Raw genomic sequence first — 21757 nt, 5'->3', positions numbered from 1 at the left:
CATCTTCACTCTCATTATTCTGAATTCTTTTTCTGGATGGTTGCCTATCTGCACTTCATTTAGTTGTTTTTCTGGGGTTTTATCTTGTTCCTTCATCTGGTACATAGCCCTCTGCCTTTTCATCTTGTCTATCTTTCTGTGAATGTGGTTTTTGTTCCACAGGCTGCAGGGTTGTAGTTCTTCTTGCTTCTGCTGTTTGCCCTCTGGTGGATGAGGCTATCTAAGGGGCCTATGCAAGTTTCCTGGTGGAAGGGAGTGGTGGTGGGTAGAGCTGACTGTTGCTCTGGTGGGTAGAGCTCAGTAAATCTTTAATCCACTTGACTGTTGATGGGTGGGGCTTGGTTCCCTCCCTGTTGGTTGTTTCGCCTGAGGCAACCCAACACTGGAAACTACCTGGGCTCTTTGGTGGGGCTAATTGTGGATTCTTGGAGGGCTCACGCCAAGGAGTACTTCCCAGAACTTCTGCTGCCAGTGTCCTTGCCCCCATGGTGAGCCACAGCAACCCCCCGCGTCTGCAGGAGACCCTCCAACTAGCAGGTAGGTCTGGTTCAGTCTCCCCTGGGGTCACTGCTCCTTCCCCTGGGTCCTGATGTGCACACTACTTTGTGTGTGCCCTCCAAGAGTGGTCTGTTTCCCCCAGTTCTGTCGAAGTCCTGCAATCAAATCTCAGTAGCCTTCAAAGTCTGATTCTCTAGGACTTCCTCCTTCCGTTGCCTGACCCCCAGGTTGGGAAGCCTGATGTGGGTCAGAACCTTCACTCCAGTGCGTGGACTTCTGTGGTATAAGTGTTCTCCCTTCTGTGAGTCACCAACCCAGCAGTTATGGGATTTGATTTTACTGTGATTTCGCCCCTCCTTGCATCTCATTGTGGCTTCTCCTTCATCTTTGGAATTGGGGTATCTTTTTTGGTGGGTTCCAGTGTCTTCCTGTCAATGATTGTCCAGCAGCTAGTTGTGATTCTGGTGTTCTCGCAAGAGAGAGAGAGAGCAAGTCCTTCTACTCCGCCATCTTGGCTCCTAATCCAGTTTCTGCTTTATAACAAAGTGAATCCGCTATACCTATCCCTTCAAGACATTTAATATCAAACTTCTCATGACTGTGAAGAGATCAAGGGCCCCAGGCTTTTTAAATACTTCCTGCCTGAGAAGGGCAAGATTGAACCTATAGATGGGAAGATCATTAGAACCAGCCAGTGGCAGACAAGAAAAGAGGAAATAGGGTCAACTAATTGTCAGGTGCAGCGACTGCTCATTCAATTACGGATGACTTGGAACTTCTGGGAATTAAGCAGAGAAACCAACTTTGAAGTCACGGTAGTCTTCAACCCACTCAATTTGTGAGAAATGTATGTGGAACACCCATTAATACTGTGTTTGCATGCGTTACCCTCTTCAACATCCCTTTTAAGTTCTTCTGGAGAACAGATGCTTGCTCTGGGTAGGATTTCTCATAGAGAAAGGCTTGGAGAATGTGGGACTTGGGCAGGAGCTCCAAGTCATCTCACATCAGGGCAAATGTAAGTGGTTGCTTTATTCTTAAAGAAAGAAGAAATGTTCATTCTCTAAGTCTGTGAGTCTGTGAGTCTGTTTTGCAAATAAGTTCATTTGTATCATTTTTTTTAAGATTCAGCATATAGGTGATATTATATGATATTTGTCTTTCTCTGTCTGACTTACTTCACTTAGTATGATCATCTCCAGGTCTATCCATGTTGTTGCAAATGGTATTTTTTCATTCTTTTTAATGGCTCAGTGATACTCCATTGTATACATGTACCACATCTTTATCCATTCCTCTGTCAATTTAAAATTGAATTTAAAATGAATGTAGAATCCAGACTAAGTATATTCCAGCCAGGTGTGTTATGTCCAGAACAACTGTAAATGAAGTTCACCATGTTGAAATCATGACAAATTTGAACCTATTTGATTCTTGAGGGTTTTGTTATATAGGAGGCATACACAAAGATTCACTGTGGTTTTATTAAAGGGAAAATGAGAAATATCAACTGAGGGCATAATGATTTCACCAGGAGTAGGAGGAGAGATAGCAGAATCTGAGTTTAAATATGGCACATGTGTCAGCTGTATAGAATTTCAGAAGCAAAAAAAGACACTCACTATAAGCTTCTAGATTACAGGCAGAAATCTGTGGAATAGACTTATTTACCTATAGCAGGAATAAGCATTTAATTATTGTAAAGGATTACAGAGGATATTTGAAATAATACAGCTTCTCACTACAAAATGCATTGCAACTGGTCACCTACAAACTCTCTAGAAAAGGTGATAAAAAAAGGGGGGGGACTTGGCAAAGCTGTCCTCCTTATTATTTATCATGTAGGACCTCTTTTACAAAGAAGGTAGTGGTCTGTTTATTTTCCAGTTAAAAAATGAAAGAGTTACACTCTGTAATTTCAGTCTTGGAGTTCATGGTCCTGCATATCTTCTGAACCTACATATAAACATCTGATTTGAAGTAGGCTGGTGTTGAATTATGATGCCAAGAAGGGTGCCACCACACTCTAAAACTTTGCAAAATGAAAGCCCTTGTAAAGTCCCTGTTAAAATATTACCTTTTTTCAGTAGGGCATCTTATAGAACATTTCAAATGACTGGAGGGGAAATAGAGATTAATCACTTTATAAGCACCAATTAATGTGGGTCTATATGCTATTGGTGTCTTACTGGACAATCAATTTTTAAAAAGAAATAAAAGTTTCTAGGACTTACATTGCTATGCTTCCGCTAATGACTGTTTATTATTTCCTGGCTTAACTACTCACTGATTTATATCTTTAAAGCAGTCCTAACAATTATTTCTTTTACTTGAAAGTCCAATTTCAGATTTAATACTCTATGGTCAGTTTCTCTGAAAGGGAAGATCTAGAAACAAAGAAGTGGTATCATTTTCCAAAAACGACTCTGTAGATTAAGTTATAAGTGGGATTTCTTTGGATAGCAACTTTCCCAGATCTCCTTCCTACACCCCTGGGCTTACCCTGTTATTCAATTATTATTCTATTAAGCGCACTTTTTGCTACTCTTTTTAATATGGATAATGTTAGGGTTTTGCTGTCTTTTGGGCTCTCCTCATGTACTTTCTCTGGACCATCTCCTCAATAGCCATTACTTCACATGACATCTCTAAACCCATGGCACTAAATTTATAGCTCTACCCAAGACTTTCTCTAAAGCTCTGAACTGCCTTATTGACACCTTCCCTGGGAGATTTCAGTCATCTCAAACTTGACATCTCCCAAACTGAACTGGCCATCATCGGCTTCTCTTTTGTTCTCTCTTTCAGGAAGTGGCACCACCACCCAACACTTATCAGTTGGCCAGGCCAGAAAGTTATGCTTAAAGCCTCTCTCTCTTTTTTCTTTTTTGGCTGCGCCGTGTGGCTTGTGGGATCTTTGTTCCCCGACCAGGGATTGAACCCTGGCCCTTGGCAGTGAGAGCCTGGAGTCCTACCCACTGGACCGCCAGGGAAGTCCCCAGGCCAGAAATTTATGAATTATCTTAGACTTTACTCTCCCTGAAATGACCCTCTACAACAAGTATGGCTCACAGTCTACTGTGAAGTTCCCGACAAGTCCCCTCTGGCCACATGTGGCTCCGGATGGCTCCCAGTCGTCCATCTCACACTGGGTGATGTCATTAAAGTCCTCTTGTGGTGCTAAAGCTGCATGAAGGTCTGGAGTGAGGGGAGAGGGGATGTCCCCACTACCCTCTGGGTCGTGGTGTCTTAAAAGCCAAATCAAGCTTCCAACGCCTCTCTCTACCTCTCCAACCCCCTCCTTCACCTCCTTCATCCAGTTATGATTCATGACGCTGAGCAGAAGACAGCTACCAAACTGTACTGAGAATCATTCCTATATTCTAACTGCAGATATGTTTCTGGAAACAGTATAGAGGATCCTCAAAAAATTAAAAATAGAACTTCCCTATGATCCAGCAATTCTACTACTGGATATTTATCCAAAGAAAATGAAAATACTAATTTGAAAAGATATGCACCCCTATGTCCACTGCAGCATTATTTACAATAGCCAAGGTATGGAAGCAACCTAAGTATTCATCGATGGATGAATGGATAAAGAAAAATATGTATATATAAAATATATATAAAATGCAATAGTACTCAGCCATAAAAAGAATGAAATCTTGCCATTTGCGATAACGTGATAATGTGAGTGGACCTGGACGGTATTATGCTAAGTGAAATAAGTCAGAGAAAGATAAGTACCATACTATTTCACTTATATGTAGAATCTAAGAAACAAAGCAAACAAACAAAACAAAGTAGAAACAGACTCATAGATACAGAGAACAAACTGGTGATCACCAGAGGGGAGGGGAATGGGGGTTGGGCAAAATACATGGGGAGGATTAAGAGGTACAAACTTCCAGTCATAAAATAAATAAGTCATGGGGATATAAGGTAAAGCATAGGGAATATAGTCAATAATACTGTAATAACTTTGTAAGGTGAAAGATAGTTACTGGACTTACACTGTTGTGATCAATTTGTAATGTATATAAATGTCAAATCACTCCGTTGTGCACTTGAAACTAATATAATGTTGTATGTCAACTATACTTCAATTTAAATTTTTTTATTTGAAAAACAAGACAGTTCTGAGTTCTCCAAAAGACGCTTTGGGATATCCCTTTGTACACATCCAGGATGTCTGAACCCAGTTTAGGCTCAGGCTGGGATATCAATCATCTGCTTAGACAAATGATATGTGCAGCCTGAGATTCTAGACAACTCCTGAATGCCTTTATTTACCAGGTCTGGGACTGTAATTTGAGGAGCTGCCTGAAAACCACTGTTCACTTGTCAAAAAACAGCAGTTCAAGTTCATAACATTTGGAAAGTGTTTTGGCATTTACATAAAGAAGTCAGAAAGAGGCTCCCTTCCCATGGTCCCTGCACCTAAGGCTCTTTGCTAAACAAACGTGCTGTTTGAGAGATATGGTTTTTTAAGCCCTCTGCCCACTAGAAAAGAGGACTTTGATCACCCAGTTTGTATAATGTGGTCTTGAGGCAGCAATAACTTGTCCCTGTGGCCCTGCTGAACAAGGGTTGAGTCGCCCACCGAGTGGGGAAATGTGTTTCAACCAGTTTCCAAGGGATTGTTTTCTTCAGTGACCATCCTAAGTGTTATACTACTCTCATGAAACAAAAGGCCTGAGAATTTTTTCTGACATTTTTGTGTGGAAGATAACTTGAGCTTTGCAGAAATTTGTGGCTCATTTCAGAAAGAGTCTGCCCTTTTGTACTAACTAGTATGCATTGTCTTCAATGCCTCAGACATTTCACAGATATTTAGAGAAGTATTGAACTTATGATATTATCTGATTAAATGAATGAAAATCTAAGAGTACAACCAACTAAAATTTGGCTTTTTGCTGATAAGCCCACTTGAATCACAATACTTTCAAATGGAGGTCATTCCTTTTTCCCTCCCTACTCCTTGGGGTCAATGTCAGCATATTTTTTTTCTTACATTCTACTACTTCCTCTTCTTTTTCTTTTTCATCCTGAGAGTGATGGGAGCAAGTTGATATTTTAGAAGGACCAGCCCAGTATCTGAGAGGAGGATGGATGGGAGGGGGGACTGGAACAGGGAATTAGGCTGGGGACAGATGCCAAATCCAGACAAGCTGAGAGCCTGGCTGAGAGAGGACTGCAGGGCCATGTCTGTAGGCTCAGGTGTGGGAGGAACCAGGACAGCTCTGCTTGGCTGTCCTGGTTGGCTTATGGAGATGGATGGGGGTAGATGGGGAGGAGGGAGTTGCTGGTGTTGAGATGCCTTTGGGACGTCCAAGGAAAGTGCTCAGAGACAATTGTCTTGGAGGGTCTGGTGTCTGTGAAGCATCTGGGTTTTATTCCCTAAAACAGATCTGAACTTCCCCACAAGTCCCTAAGCACTGGGTAGCCAGGGTGGAGGGTGTAAGGGAAAGCCAATCAATACGTAAACATCACCGTTTTTCTTACTAGTTTAAATTATTCAAACCCTTTGGGTCAGTGCTCGGTCTTCGTTTGGTATTTTAAAATGTAATTTAATTTTCTTTATTTTTCTCTTCCTTATGAAATCCATAGCATCTGATTATACGAGAGCCCGCCCCCATCTCTGTCTCTGTTGGTCACTTTATTGTCTCCATGTTTTTGAGGAGCAAAGAGAAGGTCCATGTGCCCAGAGAATAGAGAGCTAGAGGAGGGTCTCTGCCAGGTGAGTCTGGGATGTCACAGGGACCGGATCATAATGACCTGGTGAGCTGTATTGAGAACTTTGCTCCTTATTCTAAGAGAAATCAGAAGCCTTTTAAGGGTCTTAAAAGGGTGAAACAATACCTGATGTGTTTTTTTAAAGACAAGGACAATGCAAAGAATGGAACTGAGGAGGCAGGAGCAGATGTGGGAGAGCAGTTAGAGGCCAAGGCAATAGTTAGGGCAAGAGGATGACAGTGGCAACTGTGGTGACAGTGAAGGTGGAGAAGTGTTAGGAGGAAAAGTGGGCAGGACTTGGGCACTGTTTAGATGGGGGTTCATAAAAGAGAGAGAGGAATCTAGCATGAGTCCAAGGTTTCTGTGAAAAGCAACAGAGGGCACAGTGGCAGTTGCCTGCGAGAGATGAGGAAGAAGAACAGGCTTGGTGGAGTGAGGGTTCCCCCAGGTTTCCGCACCCGTGACTCTCCCACACCTGCCTGGCCAGTTCGAACTGCCGCCGCCGTTCGCACACAGTCAACTGTGGCAACGGAGATAATTGGGCCTCTGGCTCCACAACTCACGCGTATTATTCACCCTCAGCTGCGCCTCCTGGCTTTTTGGAAAGATTTGTGTTAATTTCAAATTAAATCTTTTTTTGTTCCTCATATGAAGTTTTAAAACCATTTTTACTCTTTCCATATTTCCAGTTCTATCTTCCCTCCTCAGTTTTAGCAAACTACCTTGCCTCTTAATTTACTTAAAAATGTAGAGGCCAGGGCTTCCCTGGTGGTGCAGTGGTTGAGAGTCCACCTGCCGATGCAGGGGACACGGGTTCGTGCCCCGGTCCGGGAGGATCCCGCATGCCGCTGAGCGGCTGGGCCCATGAGCCATGGCCGCTGGGCCTGCGCGTCCGGGGCCTGTGCTCCGCAGTGGGAGGGGCCGCAGCGGTGACAGGCCTGCGTACTGCAAAAAAAAAAAAAAAATGTAGAGGCCAAATGATGTGATTTTCCTCAAATTTTCTTACGTCCACTTTAAAACTTCTCTAAACCTTCATTTGTTCTCTTTTCTTTCTTTCCTCAGTGGGAGAAATGTCCCTGTCCCCTTCCTAAGCTTTTTTTCTCCACCTGTGTTCCCATACCACCCCATTCCACTTTTTCTGGAACATTGTCTCTTAGACTATCCCCAATCTCATATCTCATGTTGAAGGAAATAGTGTTTTTCTCTGAGTCCAGTATTTATACACTCAAAGTAGAAAATTTGGAAGATACAGAAAGGAACAAAGATGAATGCAAAAACCACCTACAATTTCATACAACAGAGAAAGCCACTCTTGATTTCTAATTTTTTAAAAAAATTTCTCTTGCTACTGCTCCCTCCCCTCAGCCTGAAAACATGTTCCATTCTCTTATTTCTTCTCTTGGTTTTCCTGTTTCAGTTAGTGGTATTACATTTTTAATCCTATTATCTTTTATTCAGGCAAGGTAGACCATAGGGAATCATCTCTGAGGCTTCACTTTCCTCAATTCAACATAAAATTCTGCTGATAATATCATACTGATTCCTTACTTGTGTCAGACACATTGCTAAGTACATTAGCTGCGTTTTCCCAATCAATCTTTCACTGCACTGCATTATTCTTGTTTCATATGTAAGAAAAAAGAAACTTTGGGGCTCACAGCTAAGTGATAAAGTCACAGTTTGAACTCTAGCCTGTTTATTTCCAAGCTGGTGTCTTGATGTCTTTTCAGTTTGTCCTGTCCTGTCTTTTTCCACTGCTGTTGCTCGAGCTCACATCATCACAGTGGAAGCTCTGTTAGCAGATCCCCAATTAGCCAAATCCCCTCATTAACAGCCCTTTCCGATCCTCTTTCACACTCATCACTGGAGACTAGTAGGAGATTGTCTGCTGCACTAAACTTTCCTGCTCCCATCAATTTAGTTGTATGTTTACCAAGAAACAGTTGTATCTTGTTCACAAGCCAGTCAATGCAGTTGTACTTTTCAATATGTTACAGCATTTAATTAAATATTATGTAAACCAATGAAACCTGAGTGTGAAAGAGAGCTGTTCCTATGCAAACTAAGTTGTAATTCTTTGGGAAGACTTGGTGAGACTGAGTGGCTGAAAATATTATAATTCAAATAAGTATGAGAAAGGTGAACCAAACATGATTGGGAAAAGTTTGTAAACATGTCTTTAAGATTCTGCACTCTGCTCTTTGCTGCAATTTAGAGAAATGGAAACATGAGTGTGACTCACGTAAGAAAAATGATACAATTCCAATTAGCAAACTTATACTCAGAGGAAGGGCCTTGGCACTCTGTTATACAATTGCTGGATGAGTGTACTCATATATGTCTTAGGTTAAAAATATAATCTCTGAGGAAAGTGTATATATCTTTTCTTAATTCCCTACTTGTTCAAGCAAATGACTGATCAAATTCAGTCCCTGACTTCATTTAATGGGAGACCTTCCACCGTATCTCCCATTATCTCCCGAATAGTAACAGCACGTTTTAGCTGATCCCCTAGTCTTCAGTCATCATTTTCTCCATTCAGTTAACAAATATTTCTAGGAGCCTACTAATTACCACCATTACCTTCTTAAAACTCAGATCTAAGCCTCTCACTCCTCTACTCACAATAACTCAACGCCTTTCCATTGTCTACATAATGAAGCTAAAATTACTTAGCAGAATATTAAAGACCTGCAGGGATCTGATTTCCACCCCCCTTTTTAGCTTCGGCTTCTTAACACAGCACTTCACCACGTCCTTTAACCTCATCACTCACACCCTGGCTGTTGCCCAAACACATGACACCTTTCAGCATTCATCCTGAGAGAGGCTGGGGTGAACTTCATATTTGCATTCCTCATCAATTTACCTATTATAGAAAATAGTATTTGATGGTGAGAAATATATTGTTCATAGAAATTACATATTACAGAAAATGCTGAAAGCATCTGAATCCATTTTGCTGAATACACTTCAAGTTGTAAAGTCAAGAGTATTGCACAATTATAGTCTGGGGGTGGAGGTGGGGGAGGGTTAACTTGTCTTGAAATAAGCAGTTTAGATTTCCCTTATACATAAGATAATTCAGTAAAGGTTAAAAAGTCTGCATAGAAATGATGACTTGACTTTCCTTATCCAGTTGTCCAGTAAGGAAAAATATCTAGTTCCTAGGTGACAAATATCAATGGACGGCTGTCGTGACTGTCCTCCATCTTTTGTCCCTCTCATTCACATTCTTTCCCTGGGAGTCTTACTCCTGTGGGCTGTCTCGGCTGCCACTACTGCAGAGAACTCTGTAAGTGTCCATCTCAGATAGGGCACCTCTGTCAGTTCCACTCTTCTCTTTCCCATTGCCGTTGTGTATCTTCCATGGCAAAACACCATCCAACACACCAGAGTTTAAAATAGAACTTTCCCGGGACTTCCCTGGTGGCGCAGTGGTTAAGAATCTGCCTGCCAATGCAGGGGACACGGGTTTCAGGCCTTGTCCGGGAAGATCCCACATCCCGCAGAGCAACTAAGCCTGTGCACCACAACTACTGAACCCGTGCTCTAGAGCGCACGAGCCACAACTACTGAAACCCCCGCGCCTAGAGCCCGTGCTCCACAACAAGAGAAGCCACCGCAGTGAGAAGCCCGCGCACCGCAACAAAGAGTAATCCCTGCTCGCGGCAACTAGAGAAAGGAAAGCCCGCGTGCAGCAACGAAGACCCAACGCAGCCAAAAATAAATAAATAAATTAAAAAAAAAATAAAATAAAATGGAACTTTCCCAGCAAACTCACTTTCCCCCACTTTCTGTCTGGGGGACCACCACCTCAAGGTTTTGGAGTGATCTCTTTTGCTCTGGGGGATCTGTTTTGCTCTTTGCTCTTCCTTAGGCCACTGTTGCCCATTATTTCTTCCTATAAAGGTTGAATGATTAAGGACCTTGAAAACTGTAAGCATACTTGCCCCTTTACTGTCAAACTTCTTGAAATATTTGTCCACACTCGCTGTATTCAAGTTGTTACTTCCTGTTCACTTCTCAACCCAGTGTAATACGGCTTCTGCCCCCAAACTTATTACTGAAGCTGTTTGCATCAAGGTTGCCAATTACTGCCCTGGTGCTACATTTGATAGATGTGCCTCCGTTGTCAACCTAATTCCTTGTAGACTTTGATATTTAGACCACTTCTTCTACTAGAAATAAATCTTCCCCTCAGCTTCTGTGACCCTTCTTTATCTCACAGGCTACTTCATCATATTGTTCTTTTTAGGCTCCTTTCTCCTGCCTTTTAAAAAGTGTGTCTGGGGCTTCCCTAGTGGCGCAGTGGTTAAGAGTCTGCCTGCCAATGCAGGGGATACGGGTTCGTGCCCGGGTCCGGGAAGATCCCACATGCCGCAGAGCAGCTGGGCCTATGAGCCACGGCCACTGAGCCTGCACGTCCGGAGCCTGTGCTCTGCAACGGGAGAGGCCACAACAGTGAGAGGCCCGCGTACCACCAAAAAAAACAAAAAACAAAAAGTGTGTCTGTTCTTCAGAGTCCTGAGTCTTCTTGTCTCCTCCCTCTATGCCCTCCTGTAAGCAACCTCATCAATTTCCATGGCTTTCCTTACCACCTCTATGTCCACGACCACCAGCTCTGATTCTCCAGCCCCATTCATCACCTGAGCTCTCAAGGTGCGCTTATCTAGCCGCCTCTCGAATATTCCACATACACATCGACTTCAACCTGCCTGGGACTGAATTTACAAAAATGCAAACAAATACTCCTTTCTCTCTTTTTTTTTCCCTAGCGAATGGTACCACTGATCATCCAGTTACTCAAGCCTGAAACAAAGATACCAGTCTTGACTTCTCTTTCTTCTTTATTCCCAAATCAATATCAAGGTTGTCAATTCTACTTTTGAAATATTTCTTAAATTCCACCACTTTTTCCATCCTTTCTGCACTGTTATGGTTCAACCCACGATGATATCTCCCATCGATTTCTGCAGCAGTCTCTAAACGGGTTCCCTGCCTCCATGCTGGCCCCTCTCGAATCTGTTCTACAGGCTGCAGCAAAATTCCTCTTTCTAAGCATGCAAATTTAATCACATGGCTTCCCAACTCCCCTGTTCATGTGTCTCCACACTGCCCTCGACATTAATTCTAATCTCTCTCACATGGTTTAAAGGGCCCTTTAGCGATCACGCCTGCTCACCGCTGAAGCTCCATCTTTTGCTACCCATTCCTTCTGCGGTGCTTCTCTAAGTTCCCAGACTGTGTCAGTTCTCTACCTGTGGACTCCGGCCATCCCCATGAACCTGCTCCTCTCTAATCAGCCTCTCCTCTCTGCTTATGATCTCTGCACCCTCCCCCCTGCAATGTATTCATCCAACGTACTTTTTGAACAATAACTATGCACCAGGCATCGTTCCCCATGCCTAGACCACAGCAGGGAGCAAAGCGGGCACATCACTGAGTTCACGAGGCTCAGAGTCCACTGGACACTCAGATAAACCAACTTAGGCCATTGCAGTCCTTTGAAATAAGAGGGGACACCGGGAGCTCCAAGAGCCCCGATGAGGGCATCTAACTCAGGCTGGGAGCAGGAAGCTTTCTAAGGGCGGTGTTATTTAGTGTTAGACCTGAGACAACATAGAAAGGTAAGAAGCCAGGGAGTTTGTGAAAGACCTCAAAATGCAAATCTTTCTTATGTCTTCTGCCTTTTCTTCTCCCTTCTCACTCCTCTAACTCTTGTCCCTCTCCACATCCCACTACCTCCATTGTTTAAATAAACACTTTTTTCCTTCACTTGTGGCAGCCGTTTTTCATGCAGACATTCCCAGCTCTTCAGCAAACCCACCAGCTCCCTTTCTTCAAGTCTCTCCTCAGGCAAAAATGAGGAAGCCTCATCCCTTTATTGAAGCCCCATCATCCATCTCTTGGACAAAGCTATCAGCTAACTTATAGCTAACGAAGGGCATGCCCAGATGTTCTCTTTTTATCCTTCTGCTGTACACGTTTTTCCAATCGTCCATTTGTCTGATCATATTTCCTAATTGTCTACAATGTCAAATTGTCTATAAGAAATGGGCAACCCATGATCTCCCCTCCAAAATAATACAGCACAGATCAGGTTAAGAAGCCTTCTCTCAGAGCCTTGAGATTCCTGTCAGACCTCAGGCTCACCACAATAGCCTGGTGGTAAGCTTTCTAGACTTTCTTGAGCCATAGTTATACCTCACACACAGGAAAAATTAATGATCAGCTAACCCCACAAATCTCTCAACCTTCTACTTTTAAAGGGTCATATCATATCATGTTAAAAAGAATTAGGCCCCTTAGGGCTTGTCATTTTACATAGTCCCTCCATTCAAGAATGGTTCCCATTTTAAATCTAAAATATGGCACAAACGAACCTATCTACAAAACAGAAACAGACTCATAGACATAGAGAACAGACTTGTGGGCAAGTGGTGGGCAGGAGGGAGAGGGATGGACTGGGAGTTTGGGGTTGGTAGATGCAAACTATTACATTTAGAATGGATAAACAACCAGGTCCTACTGTATAGCACAGGGAACTATATCCAATCTCCTGTGATAAACCATAATGGAAAAGAATATAAAAAAAGAATGTCTATATGTGTATAACTGAGTCATTTTGCTGTACAGCATTAATTAACACAGCATTGTAAATCAACTATACTCCAATAAAAATATACATATAAAAAAGAATCGTTCCCATTTTAAAAGATTTTAATAAGATGAGAAATACACTAGGATAAATTTGCAGTCTTCCCACCTCCCACCCTCTCCCAGGGTAAAGAAGAGGGTGGCCTTACCTGTGATTGGTCAGTGGCTGCAGGTGACTCTGCCTTGCATCAGGAATGTCATTGTTTTCCTCACTCACTACAGCCTGAAGATGTGGCAACAGGGCTGGTGCTGATATATAGAAGGAAGCTAATCATTTCATTCTTTTGTTGGAACATTTTCCTACCCACTTGCAAATAAACTTCCCTTTCCTTTAACAGCTTCTCTCTGAAGACACCAACAATAGCACTTGCATGAGAAGAGCTGCGGTCGGAGCCCAGGAGGAGACAACGGAAGGCTGGGACCAGGGGTCTGGGCTAGAGGTCAGTGTCCACTGGCTTCTGGCTAACTGGCTACCAGTCTCTCCAAAGGGAGCTCTTAACAGAGGCAGATGGAGACTTCCATTTAATTCCATGTGGTATAAAAAAATGTAATTGTTTCACCCATAAAGGCAGTCATGTTTCTATAACAATGGCTTCATTCAGGGCTCTCGAGAGTCATTATTGCCAGTTCTTTTGGGGACTTTATGAGCAATCATTTTCTAGGTCTGAAGCAAAAGAAGAATCAGAACACAAGGCTCTCTTTTTCCATTTTTGTTTTCAAAATAAAAAGAGACATCACCTGAGTGCTTTAATCATGAGCACCTTTGTGATGACACTGGAAGCGGGGTGGGGGGGTGCTCTATGCATCTCTGACCTGTAAAGTCTTAGCACTTTAATCACTTCTGATGCCCTTTCACAGACAAATTAACAGGTCAATAAAGACAAGTCATAGAAGGGGCAGGTAATAAACCAAGATGTGGATACTGTTACATATCATATGGCAACTCTTGATAATACAGAATGGCTGGAAATTTCAAGAAAAGGCTCATCCATTCTGAGAGAGATTCTATGTTTATTGTTCTCTAACATTTCCAGTATACATTTGGAAATTTAAGAGCAGAGCTGTCATATATGGGATCTGATCAGAGGGGTGAGTAGGGCTGAAATCAGGCAGGTTCCTTGGCCAGCAAGCCTTACACCCTGACTTCCTCTAATTCATATATATGGGCTAGTGGAAGCTCTGTTTCAGAGAGTAGATAATAGAAAATTAACAAATAATCTAAATATTCAATAGTAAGATACTGGTTGAAAAATAAATATAAAATCATTGGGACTTCCCTGGTGGCACAGTGGTTAAGAATCCGCCTGCCAATGCAGGGGACATGGGTTCGATCCCTGGTCCGGGAAGATCCCACATGCCGCGGAGCAACTAAGCCCGTGAGCCACAACTACTGAACCCATGCGCTACAACTACTGAAGCCACGTGCCTAGAGCCCATGCTCCACAACAAGAGAAGCTACAATGAGCTACAAAAGCTGCAATGAGAAGCCCACACACCACAATGCTCGCAGCAACTAGAGAAAGCCCGCTTGCAGCAATGAAGACCCAACACAACCAAAAATAAATTTTAAAAAATCATTAAACAAAATCATTAAAGCAATGGTATATATGAATATAACTACATGGAAAAGCAGGTTAAAAATAGAATATAATATATAACCCCATTTTTGTGAAAGAAATATATGTAAATACACAGAAATACAAACATATACTATATATGTGTACATGTATACAGTCATAAAGTCTATGTATTTATCTATTCAGGAAGAAAAATTGGAAGACACACCAAAATGTTGACTGCAGTTGTCTTCATCTGGTAAGTTTTTGCGAGACGTGACTTTTTTCTTCTGCTGAAGAAAGTGTACTAACTCTGTGTGTGTGTGTGTGTGTGTGTGTGTGTGTGTGAGAGAGAGAGAGAGAGAGAGAGAGAGAGAGAGATGGTTATTTTTTATGTGATTAAAAAAAGTTAAAACCCCAAATAATGGATTGGGGCTTAAAAAATAACAACTAATAATATCAATAGTTACTTTAAAAGAGATAATTGTGAACTAGAAACCTGAAATAGTGTTTAAAACTACCTGGGCAAGTTAAAAAGAAAGTCTAAATGGTCTGAGGACAAAGTATTATTGACTGTTTGATTTGTCAGTTTTCCAACTGTAATAACTGTGGCTTTATGACAACATTTTCATAAGGCAAAAAATAGCTGTTAAAGTGAATCATCAGTTTAGAAAGGTAATTATAAAGTAATTCCACCTCTGATATTGATTGCGTTCAACAATTCCATTCAGAAGAGTAATGTTATATTCCCTTTAAGCCATTTGTTACTACAACATTCAAAGAGATATAGTGTATAAAGGAAGTATATATTTTGGACTCTGCATTAGTTTTATTAGGAAAATGGGGGAAAGGAGGTGTGTTTAGATGTGGCTTCCTTTCCCTGACTTCTCCCTTTGGAAGAATTGCATTCTGGTTAATCCCTGAGGTAAGAGTCTCAGGCTAATATTTATCAACACATATTAGAGTGTCTACCAGGCATCATATTGGTACATTTAACATTCACACCAACCCTGTGAGATAGGTATTTACCATTTAAGAGACCAAGGCTCAGAGGAATTTCCTAACTTCCCCATGGTCACACAGCCAGTAAGGTGGTGGTCCCAAGATTCATACTCAAGACTTTCTGACACCAAAGACTCTGCTCTTTCCAATTAGGCCACAGTTATAACAGCCCATGGTGATAGATTGCATTGTTTTTTAATATTATTCAATCTCCCCTTTTCTGTAAGAAGATTATACATCCTGCCCCATCACCTTTGGTCCTGGTTGTATGGCCTGCTTTGGCCATTGGAGTGTGAGCAGATGTGATGAACACTACATACTTTAAGAGGCATCATGGGCTTTTGTGATCTCACTTGCTCTTTTCCCTCTGTCATATGAATGTCCCAAATATGGAAGCTCCTTCAATATGGGTCCCAGAATGTGAAGACTCGTGGAGCAGAGCTGAGCAGGGTCTCAGCAGCTGCCAACACAAAGCCGCCAAAATGTGAACAAATGTGCGTTCGTTTTCTATTGTTGCAAACAAATTACCACAAACTTAGCACCTTAAAACCACAATGTATCATCTCACAGCTTCTGTAGGTCAGATGTGTGGGCATGGGACTATCGGATACCGTGCTCAGCGTCTCACTGGGCTGAGATCAAGGTGTCAGCTGCTGTCCTCACTGGGGTTTGGAGTTCTCTTCCGAGCTCACTGGTCATTGACAGAACTTATTTCCTTGTGGTTGTAGGACTGAGGTCCTCTTTTCTTGCTGGCTGTGGGCCAGGGGTTGCTCTCAGTTCCTAGGGGCTGTTCTCAGGTCTTTTCAGTGTGTCATCTTTCATCCTCAAGCCAGTAATGGCACTCTGAATCTCCCTCCTGTCAAGTCTCTGACCAGAAGACACTGCTTTTAAAGGGTTCATGGAATTAGGTTAGTTCCACCCAGATAATCTCCTTATCTTCAAGTCAGCTGATTCATAAAGAGGAGGTCCCAAGGAAGCCAGCAGGGCCAGAGCCTGTGCAGCTGCCAGCTCCGTAAGGGGGTCTGGTGTGGTGCTCCTGGGGACCCTGGATGGTGTGGGAAGGAGCTGGGCAGGAAGGGCCAGCGTCAGGACAGAGGAACACGCAGGGGCTGGACCTGGAGGGCGGGGAGCCCAGCACAATCTGCAAAATCCCTTTTCCATGTAAGGTAACACAATCACAGGAGTAACACCAAGGGATGGAGACCATGGGGGCCTTCTTAGAATTCTGCATAGCACAAAGAGAAAACTGTGTGGAAAGCCACAGAGACTTTGGAAGATTGATTTTTACTGCACCAAAACTGACTAATGCAACTGGCTACCTGAAATTGTATGTCTGTGTATATAGAAAAAGGCACATGTATGGACACCAAGGGGGGAAAGCAGCGGCGGGTGGTGGCGGTGGTGTGCTGAATTGGGCGATTGGGATTGACATGTATACACTGATGTGTATAAAATGATGACTAATAAAAAAAAAGATGTTAAAAAACAAATTAAAAAATAAAGAAAAGGGCACAATTCATAACGGGCAGTTCAATGAATTTTCACAAAATGACCACACCTGTACAACCACCACCCAGATTAAACAAATAAACTAAAACAAACAAATAGACAAAACGCAGAAAATTATTAACAACACAGAAACCCCTTTCCATTTCCCAGCCCCTAAGATAACCACGATCCTATCTTCTAACACCATAGATTATTTTTGCCTGCTTTTGAAATCTTACAAATGGGTTCTATTAATACTGCCTTCTATTAATACTGTATCTATGAATTTCACTCCTTTTTTTGCATGCAGTTTTAGTTCCCTTCCTGTATAATATTCCGTTATGTGGATATTCCACAATTTTCCATTCTACTGTTGTTGATAGGCATTTGGTTAGTCCCCCCTCCTTCCTTCCTTCCTTCCTTCCTTCCTTCCTTCCTTCCTTTTTTCTTTCTTTCTTGCTTTTCTTTCTCTCTCTTTCTTTCAGATGCCTTTATATCTTCAATCTAACCTTCCCTCTCCCTAAAAAGGAGGGAACCCAATTTCCTAATGTCAATAACTTTCAAAGTTAATGTTTAAGAAACCCTCTCTGAAAGATTATTTGGAAAATCCCAACGAATGGATTCAGACCAAGAACGTAGGGAACTGAAGCAGGGGTAAAAAACAAGATATGATTTCATACCCTTGGCTTATCTCAGGGCAGAAACTGCTTGGACGAGACCAAGGTCATTTCAGCCATCACTCTGAGTGGAGCCGCGCAGCGTAGTGGGAAATGGAGTAGGCCTGAGGCACCATTTAGGGCTCTGAATTGGTTCCTTCTTCTAGCTGATAACATTGGCAAGTCACTACCTCTCTGAGCTTCATTCCCTCCATCTGTCGTGGAGGCAGTGGTAACCTTCCATTGAGATGTTTTGGTTCCTTCTAACACTTCTACCCCTTATTTGGAAAGCAACAACACATTTTGCCCCAGCCCCAGTGCACCATCTGTTCTCTGGTCTTCTCTGCCTTGCTTGTGCCCCAGAAAACTGGCCTCTGTAGACTGCATCACCTGGTTCTCTTATCGATTTGCTTCGAACCGGGTTCAGCCAATGGAAGGCACTGGCAAGACACTGGAGGGAAAGCAGGGAAAGAGGTTGGATTATTCCCCTGCACACACACAGCTCCCTCCCTGCCTCACTGTTGTTCAGGGGTACCTGCATTCCTCCCAGGCCACAGCTCTAGTGACCACTTGTCTCCAGAAACCTTTGTCCCTCTTCTACTTTTTTTAAAAATTAAAAAAAAAATTTTTTTAAGATGTGCCACATATTTTATTTTATTTTTAATTAATTTTTATTGGAGTATAGTTGATTTATGATGTTAGTGTTAGTTTCTGCTGTACAGAAAAGTGAATCAGTTATACATATACATATATCCACTCTTTTTTAGATTCTTTTCCCATACAGGTCATTACAGAGTATTGGGTAGAGTTCCCTGTGCTATACAGTAGGTCCTTATTAGTTATCTATTTTATATAGTAGTGTGTATATGTCAATTCCAGTCTCCCAATTTATCCCTCCCCCTTCTTCCCCCCACCCAGTAACCATAAGATTGTTTACTACATCTGTGACTCTATTTCTGTTTTGTAAATAAGTTCATTTGTACCATTGTTTTAGATTCCACATATAAGTGATATCATATGATATTTGTCTTTCTCTGTCTGACTTACTTCACTCAGTATGACAATCTCTAGGTCCATCCATGTTGCTGCAAATGGCATTATTTCATTCTTTTTAATGGTCGAGTAATATTCCACTGTATATACATACCACATCTTCTTTATCCATTCCTCTTTCGACGGACATTTAGGTTGCTTCCATGTCCTGCCTATTGTAAATAGTGCTTCAATGAATATTGGGGTGCATGTATCTTTTCAAATTTCTCTGGATATATGCTCAGGAGCGGGATTGCTGGATCATATGGTAGCTCTATTTTTAGTTTTTTAGTCCCTCTTCTACTTTAAACTTAAAGGTGATCATGATTTCTCATTCATTGGTAATCCACCATCCCTTGTTTTCTCTACCCAGTCCCTATCTCTGTAAACAGTCCCTTTATTACACTGTCTTCAGGCTTAAGCCATTTGAAGTGGATCAGCCTTTCCTGCAATGCCCCTGATACTAGAGGAGGGAGCCTAATCATATTGTCAAACATGATGGGGAACCGGAAACAGTATCAAAAGCTGGAGGCCTACTATAGAGAACAGTATGGAGGTTCCTTACAAAACTAAAAGTAGAACTACCATATGACCCAGCAATCCCACTACTGGGCATATACCCTGAGGAAACCATAATTCAAAAAGAGTCATGTACCACAATGTTCACTGCAGCACTATTTACAATAGCCAGGACATGGAAGCAACCTAAGTGTCCATCGACAGATGAATGGATAAAGAAGATGTGGCACATATATATAATGGAATATTACTCAGCCATAAAAAGAAATGAAATTGAGTTATCTGTAGTGAGGTGGATGGACCTAGAGTCTGTCATACAGAGTGAAGTAAGTCAGAAAGAGAAAAACAAACACCATATGCTAACACATATATGTGGAATCTAAAAAAATAAAAAGAAATGGCTCTGATGAACCTAAGGGCAGGACAGGAATAAAGACGCAGACCTAGAGAACGGACTTGAGGACACGGGGAGGGGGAAGGGTAAGCTGGGACGAAGTGAGAGAGTGGCATGGACATATATACACTACCAAGTGTAAAACAGATAACTAGTGGGAAGTAGCCACATAGCACAGGGCGATCAGCTCAGTGATATGTGACCACCTAGAGGGGTGGGATAGGGAGGGTGGGAGGGAGAGGCAAGAGGGAGGAGATATGGGGATGTATGTATATGTATAGCTGATTCACTTTGTTAAAAAGCAGAAACTAACACACCATTGTAAAGCAATTATACTCCAATAAAGATGTTAAAAAAGAAAAGAAAAGAAAAAAGCTGGAGGCCAAAGAAAACCAGGGACTTAAAGAACCAGAGAGATGAGATGGAAAAATGATGATCATGGTAGAGTCATGTGAGCAGTTTCTATAGTCTCTGCTAAGTTCTTTACATGCATGGCATTTAAACTTCACAATAACCCTATGAGTTAATATAATTACCTAATCTAGAGGTGAGGAAACTATGCCTTAGAGTGGTTAAGTAATTTGAGATCACTCTTTAGTAACTGACAGAGGTAGGATTTGAATCCAGGACCTTTTACTCCCAAACCCCTGCTCTTAACTAGAACAGAAACTTACTTTCTATTGCAGAAACAAGAGCTGTGGTTGACTGCTAGCTTACATACTTTCAAGACTTAGTATGTGGCATGGCTGTGTCTCAAAGACACATATGGGACAGATAATTTGGAGATATTTAGCAAGTTTATATGAGTTTGGATGAGTACAGAGTTGGAAGGTCACGATGGGAGCAGCTGGCATCTCTTCTCTGAATCACTTTCTGCTCTCAAAGCTTCGGCAACTCCCCATTGACCCCCAAATAAAATCCAGCCTCCTTTTCCTGTCCTCTAGGGTTCTCTGCAATCATACTATAGCTTCCCTTTGGGGATTATCTCCCACCCATCACACACTCAACTTGCTCTGATCAAACTGACTTGTTCTTTGTCGTTCGCTTGTTTTTTCATGAAGTTGCCTTCTCTCTATTTTTCTCCTTTGAAATCCTCTTAAGCCTTTCTGTCCCACTTCAAAGCTACTTCCTCCAGACAGATCTTTTCTTATCACCTCCGCCACAAGTTACCACCCCTCCCTCTTCTGAACATTGACAGCTTTGTTTACACTACTTTCTCTGCTCATATCATATGCTGCTTGGACTTCTAGTTGCCTACATTCATCTATCTTAGACCTTAGGAGCTTAGAGGATGGGGAACACAAAGATGAGGAAAACAAAACCCCTGCCCCCAGGGTGGTAAGAACACAAAGAACTGTAAATACCAATGCCTCTGTATATTTGGGGACTTTACTTTAGGCAACTGATAAGAATGGGGCATGTAAAAGAGTAAATGTTCACATATAGTTGAGGGGATCCGGGAGGGTTTCTTGGATAAAAAGACATTTGTATGTACCTGGAACTCTGGTTGGGCTGTCCACCATCATAAGTCCGGGTAGGGCATTCTTTGGAGAGACAGAAGCCTAAGACAGCTTCAAAAATGTTGCTTTCATTGAGCATCCCAGTATCTCTGGTAATTAATGAAACTAGTAATAGTGTCTATCGTTTACTGAGTACTTAACACACGCCAGACATTGTGTTAAGTGCTGTTTGTACCTTATTTTATCTAATTCTCGTAAGAGCCTCCCCATTTTACAAATGAGAAAACCAAGGCTTAAAGAGTTTTGGTAATTTGTCCAAAGTGGCCCACGTAGTCAGTGGCAGAGCTGAAACTTATATCTATATCTAACTGATTAGAAAGTCCAGAAGATGAAATATGAGGCCACATTGCCTTTCTTGTTACAACTTGATATAATATATATTCCTTCTTTATGCATCTACCACCAATATTCCAGAGAAAATTCAAACCCTCAAAGAGGTATATGGAGCCAACATAATCCTCACGTAATATTTATAAACTGACAAATTTTAAGGAATCTAGTTATTTACAATGGATGTCTGAGAGTTCTTTTTAAAAATAATATTTCAAAACAACGTTCCATTTATCTTCTATTATATTGGTGCATTAAAATTATGCCTCTTTAATCTTAGATACAAAACAAATTCCAAAATGTCTTTTAGTGATATAGGTTTTCTCTTGAAATATTTTCTAAAAATAAAATATGGTCCCACAG

General features: G+C 41.9%; 1 protein-coding gene across 1 annotated transcript in view; it reads left to right on the top strand.

Moving 5' to 3' along the window:
- LMNTD1 (lamin tail domain containing 1) overlaps nucleotides 1–21757 on the top strand; it is a 442143-nt gene that overhangs the window by 286850 nt on the left and 133536 nt on the right. Inside the window, exons 9-10 of the transcript XR_009521169.1 lie at nucleotides 13236–13337; nucleotides 14661–14712. The gene's annotated coding sequence lies outside the window, so the exon portion shown is untranslated. The remainder of the gene's footprint in view (nucleotides 1–13235; nucleotides 13338–14660; nucleotides 14713–21757) is intronic.

The sequence above is a fragment of the Delphinus delphis genome, chromosome 11 (genome assembly GCF_949987515.2).
Source record: "Delphinus delphis chromosome 11, mDelDel1.2, whole genome shotgun sequence".
Lineage (NCBI taxonomy): Eukaryota > Metazoa > Chordata > Mammalia > Artiodactyla > Delphinidae > Delphinus > Delphinus delphis.
The sequence above is the reverse complement of the archived record's forward strand: the minus strand, read 5'-3'. Positions and strand labels throughout refer to the sequence as shown.